A 6,164-nucleotide genomic window follows, 5' to 3' on the forward strand; every position below is an offset into this window, starting at 1 on the left:
GATGGAAACGAAAGAAAAAACTCGCAGTTCAAGAGTTCAAGGACGCTGCACAAAACCTGCATCTCTCCCTCGGGACTCATGCTTTTGGGCACATATAGAAGAGGCTTTGAAAGACCTGGAAAGTCTCAAACAAGGACAACACCAAAAGGTACAAAATCTTGAAAATTTTGAAGAGTATGCGACGAAGATGGGAAGCGATCTCAGCATTTCATCAGATGTTTTCTTCGAAGGAAGCAACTTCATGATGTGGTGGGAAGAATGGAAAAAATATAACAAAAGTCAATCCCCTGATTGGATTTCTTCGTTATCTAAGATGATGGAAAGTGAAAATCCGTTCAAGTTTGAAGGGATTGACAGTTCAAAATGTTGCGCAGGAGAAAATTTCTTCTACTGGGGAGGTAAAGGAGAGTATTCCTTCCAACAACTGGGAATGAGTTTAAACCAGAGGTATTCGTGATGAAAATGGTCAAGTCTACAGTCCAAGTATTGTGCGAGTTGGTTTGCAAGCCCATCATTCTGTACAAGCAGTGTCAATGGACTATCTTGTGGAACAGCATTTGAGCAGCATGGATAGAGCAACTGCTATTTCTGGGCCTAATGTGGGTTCTGCAGCAATGAATCGTGGCCTCGTTCGGGCTGCAATTCTTGTTGAAGCTGCAATTGTTTGCTCCACACTAAGCTTTAGTGGAGCGAGTGTTTTTAGCCGTATGAACCGTGGATTTGATGTTGTTATAATCGATGAAGCTGCACAAGCTGTAGAGCCAGCAACTTTAGTTCCACTCGCCCATGGATGCAAAGAGGTAATTCTTGTTGGTGATCCAATTCAGTTGCCTACTACTGTACTTTCTTCAAAAGCTGAACAGTTTGGATATGGCATGAGTTTGTTCAAGATATTTCAATTGGCTGATTATCCAGTTCAGATGCTCAAAACTCAGTACCGTATGCATCCTGAGATAAGGGAGTTCCCTTCAAGGGAATTATACTCAGAGGCTTTAGAAGATGGCGAGAATGTTCTACATCAAACAAAGCGTGCATGGCATGAATATCATTGCTTTGGGTCATTTAGTTTCTTTGATATAGAAGGAGAAGAATCTCAACCTACAGGAAGTGGTTCTTGGGTAAACATTGAAGAAGCGGAATTTGTTCTTCCCTTCTTCTGGCATTTGGTGGCAAAATATCCTGAACTTAAAGTCGGATCTAAAGTGGCTGCCATCTCATAATTGGCAGCGCTATTCAAACGGAGCCAAAATACTTTAAATTGGAACGAAAATATACATCACAGCAGAAGACATAGGATTCGATTCCTATTTCAAGGCTTCAATTAATGATTCAAAGGGATCTGCGCTCCAGCATTTATCTCTTAATTGGAAATCAGAGGAATTCAAGGGAAACGATGCTCTGTTTTTAGAAAAAATAGTTTTTCATCGACCTGTGGGGGAGAGGTTCTTGGTCTATTTACTGTATGTAAAAATGATTTTGTTTCAAATAGTAACATGGCTTGATTTTGCAAATGGGCTTGTCAAAAAGGTGACCTCCACATTTCACATGCCATTTTGGTCTAACAACAAAAGGAAATGGAAAGTATAACGTGGCAGTCCAGGTCGAAAACAAAATTAGAACGAAGACATCGATCATGAGCAGAAAACTAGGGACAGATTGCCTATCCTAGTCTTCAGTTATGATTTGGAGGGTTCACACTACAGCTTCCGCCTTTGTATTCGTCACAGATATGTATGCGCTGATCTTTAGGAACCGATGAGTGGCTTTTTACTATTTTTCATAGTGCGAGTTGAAACAGTTCCATCTTTTCATGGATCAGTTTTCTTCTGGGTTGTTTATGGTATTAAAAAACATTTGTAAAGTGAGGTGAGAAAAAAAAGTTCTGAGCGTTGGTGGAGAAAAACAGAGCTTCTATTGTATGGTTTTGACAGAGATTTTAATAAAAAATGCAGCTCTGACCCGTGAGATTCCTGTGGTATGAAATTTAAAATTTGTGTCATCCTTTGTTTCATATGTAGCCTGTTATGTGTTCATTTCATTTCATGATCGTTTCCAATTGAACAAATGAAGTGTTAAGGTAGAATTCATAATTTGTATGCTCTGCCTTTAAGTTTGTTCATATTTAATGTTTTCATCTGTTTGACAAGGATTCATCTTCTATGCCCTTGTCAACTCCTCAGCAGCCTTGCCGTTCCATTTAATCTCAATTTGATGTTAAAATTTCTTGCCTACCTTGCCTCAGGAGATAATCTGTGTTTTTGATTATATTTCTCTTTTCAAGCTGTTTCTTTTCCCCATGCAACCCATAAAACCCCATCATCCATTAAAACCCCTTTTCCTATCAATTTACTAGCCTAAAATCAGTATTCCTTATTGGTCATCTCAGCCCCTTTGAAGACTTTTTTGCCGAGATAGACCCGGAGAGAGCCCTCTCCTGTCCTCGTAGGGCTAGCTACGAGGCTGAGCTTGGTTTGATGTTGCCTCGAGTTTTGCCTTCTTCAGCCTGAGGCAGATTCGAGCGCTAACATAGTGGCGACCATACTGGGGAACGATGGTTTGCTATTGGCGTGACATTCAACTTGTAGATTGTCTTGCTCCAGTACATGAAATCAAGTTGCAGATCTGATGCTGATGGTGGACAACAATCAGACACATATGCAGGCTGAAGCATTCACCTGGCGACTCCAACTCGATCTAGACATTCCAGTGCTTGCTGATCCATTCATGCAATGGTAGGGTATGTGGCAAACCCTGCCTTGTGTGAAGCTGTAAAAGAAGTAAGAAATCAGTTAGCAGGTTCTAAAATTAATGAAGAATTTTTCAGTGCCTTGCTTCATTGGTTGAAATCTCCAAAGTTCCCTTTTGAAACTAAAACTAGATTTTGTGAGTTAGTTGTTGAAAGAGTTGAGAAGGAGATTCAATGTTTAGATGAGCAGATCCAATCATATGATTTCCAAGACCCTAAAAAGTTCTTGGTAATCCTTCCTCCATCGAAACAAGAAATAACAGACTTGCCTACAGATGTTTATATTGACAATGTGCAGCTGGAGGTATGTATTGCAGAGTTGGGGCAACCAACAGAGTCTGGCTTTTGCGATCCAATGGCAACATACATGGAAACGTTTTTCAGTTTGATTGATAGATCAGGCTGTTTTCTACGTGACCAGATTCATTACGTGCATGAAGGATTGCCAACAATTACATCTGTGTCCTCGTGGAAGCATTCTCGAGCGACATCATTCTCAGGTTTACTTGAATGGTTGATCTGGCACTTCAGTATTACCTGATCTATTGTTTTTACAACAAAGTAGGGTAGATTTTGTAAATAAATAAGCAACCAAAAGGCAGCATTTTGTTCTAGTTTCATTACAGTTTAGTTTGAAGTTTGCCGAGTCAATCTTTCAATCAATTCAGTCAGTTTCCAGTTAATAAGTTGAGTCTTCAGTTGTATCGATTTGTTGAAATAATGGACTCCATTGCCCAATGGATGGAGGCACTGTCTGCTCTCCCAAAGCTCTGCGGTTCTTGGCACCTCCAAAAAGCGGCACCTGCCATCCCCATTGGAGCCGATGTTAGACTCCGTCTTGCTAGTCTGTTGTCTTGGAAAAGAGGCTAAGGCAAATCTCTCCCTTTTGTATCACGTTTGGTTGCCCTCTGGTCGGGAATGAAAGGCTTGTTGAAGCAGTTGGGCGTGAGAATTGGGGAGGCAACTTTTGTCACGTGGTTTCCAAGTATGATATTGTTCCTAGGATGCTCCTTGCACCGATTGAGTCAATTGCTAAGCCCTTTACTACTATTTGTTCTTATTGGCAGTGCATAAATGTGCCTGATTCTTTAATTCAAGATGCTGCCAGGACTCTTCTGAATCAGATCTTTGTTTCTCCAAGCAGCCCATACAGACCTTTTGGCACTTACATGCTTTGCTCGAGCAATGGTGCAGCTTGTATTCAAAACGCTCAGACGGTTTTGGAGATGCTTAGTTTGACTATGCCAAGCCAACAAACTTCTTTGGATGAGATTGTACAGGCCTGTCTTTCAGAGCACATAAGGTATGATTCTGTTTTGGAGGAGGTTTTGCAAAACTCCATAAGAGGGATAAGATCAATAGAGAATTCCAGTTCAGAATGTCCTTGCGAGATGGGTATCTTATTGTAGCTTGAAGCTATTGGCGTTGGAGCTCAGGATGACCTTGGACAGTTAGCCTTACGCAGAGGAGAGGTTCGAAATGCTTACGACCAAATAGACGATTCTCACCTGCTTATTCAACTAAGTCAGAAAAAAGCTACTTTGGCAGAGCTTGAGTGGTATAAAGAGGTTGAGTTGCCAAGTGATTTCGAAACCCAAAATAAGTGGATAAATGCTGGCACTGCATATAGAAGACTTATAGAGCCTCTCGATATTGCATTACATTATTCTAAGGGTAAAGGCAACTATCTTTCAGATGGAAGACCCAGACGACATAAAGTTCCTTAGGAATGGATGGAAACGAAAGAAAAAACTCGCAGTTCAAGAGTTCAAGGATGCCGCACAAAACCTGCATCACTCCCTCGGGACTCATGCTTTTGGGCACATATAGAAGAGGCTTTGAAAGACCTGGAAAGTCTCAAACAAGGACAACACCAAAAGGTACAAAATCTTGAAAATTTTGAAGAGTATGTGACGAAGATGGGAAGCGATCTCAGCATTTCATCAGATGTTTTCTTCAAAGGAAGCAGCTTCATGATGTGGTGGGAAGAATGGAAAAAATATAACAAAAGTCAATCCCCTGATTGGATTTCTTCGTTATCTAAGATGATGGAAAGTGAAAATCCATTCAAGTTTGAAGGGATTGACAGTTCAAACTGTTGCGCAGGAGAAAATTTCTTCTACTGGGGAGGTAAAGGAGAGTATTCCTTCCAACAACTGGGAATGAGTTTAAACTAGAGGTATTCGTGATGAAAATGGTCAAGTCTACAGTCCAAGTATTGTGGGAGTTGGTTTGCAAGCCCATCATTCTGTACAAGCAGTGTCAATGGACTATCTTGTGGAACAACGTTTGAGCAGCATGGATAGAGCAGCCGCTATTTCTGGGCCTAATGTGGGTTCTGCAGCAATGAATCGTGACCTCGTTTGGGCTGCAATTCTTGATGAAGCTGCAATTGTTTGCTCCACACTAAGCTTCAGTGGAGCGAGTGCGTTTAGCCGTATGAACCGTGGATTTGATGTTGTTATAATCGATGAAGGTGCACAAGCTGTAGAGCCAGCAACTTTAGTTCCACTCGCCCATGGATGCAAACAAGTAATTCTTGTTGGTGATCCAATTCAGTTGCCTACTATTGTACTTTCCTCAAAAGCTGAACAGTTTGGATATGGCATGAGTTTGTTCAAGATATTTCAATTGGCTGATTATCCAGTTCAGATGTTCAAAACTCAGTACCGTATGCATCCTGAGATAAGGGAGTTCCCTTCAAGGGAATTCTACTCAGAGGCTTTAGAAGATGGCGAGGATGTTCTACATCAAACAAAGTGTGCATGGCATGAATATCATTGCTTTGGGTCATTTAGTTTCTTTGATATAGAAGGAGAAGAATCTCAACCTACAGGAAGTGGTTCTTGGGTAAACATTGAAGAAGCGGAATTTGTTCTTCTCTTCTTCCGGCATTTGGTGGCAAAATATCCTGAACTTAAAGTCAGATCTAAAGTGGCTGCCATCTCATAATTGGCAGCGCTATTCAAACGGAGCCAAAATACTTTAAATTGGAACGAAAATATACATCACAGCAGAAGACATAGGATTCGATTCCTATTTCAAGGCTTCAGTTAATGATTCAAAGGGATCTGCACTCTAGCATTTATCTCTTAATTGGCCATCAGAGGAATTCAAGGGAAACGATGCTCTGTTTTTAGAAAAAATAGTTTTTCATCGACCTGTGGGGGAGAGGTTCTTGGTCTATTTACTGTATGTAAAAATGATTTTGTTTCAAATAGTAACGTGGCTTGATTTTGCAAATGGGCTTGTCAAAAAGGCGACCTCCACATTCCACATGCCATTTTGGTCTAACAACAAAAGGAAATGGAAAGTATAACGTGGCAGTCCAGGTCGAAAACAAAATTAGAACGAAGACATCGATCCTGAGCAGAAAACTAGGGACAGATTGCCTATCCTAGTCTTCTGTTATGATTTG

At 40.8% G+C, this 6,164-nt stretch overlaps 2 pseudogenes; both read left to right on the top strand.

Moving 5' to 3' along the window:
• Positions 1-533: 533 nt before the first annotated feature.
• Positions 534-1,220, top strand: LOC149226471 (putative helicase MAGATAMA 3 pseudogene; annotated as a pseudogene).
• A 3,791-nt stretch (positions 1,221-5,011) lies between these two features.
• Positions 5,012-5,698, top strand: LOC149226472 (putative helicase MAGATAMA 3 pseudogene; annotated as a pseudogene).
• Positions 5,699-6,164: the final 466 nt, after the last annotated feature.

The sequence above is a fragment of the Pinus tabuliformis genome, chromosome J (assembly GCF_031772625.1).
Source record: "Pinus tabuliformis cultivar Carrire ecotype Pingquan chromosome J, CPIR1, whole genome shotgun sequence".
Lineage (NCBI taxonomy): Eukaryota > Viridiplantae > Streptophyta > Pinopsida > Pinales > Pinaceae > Pinus > Pinus tabuliformis.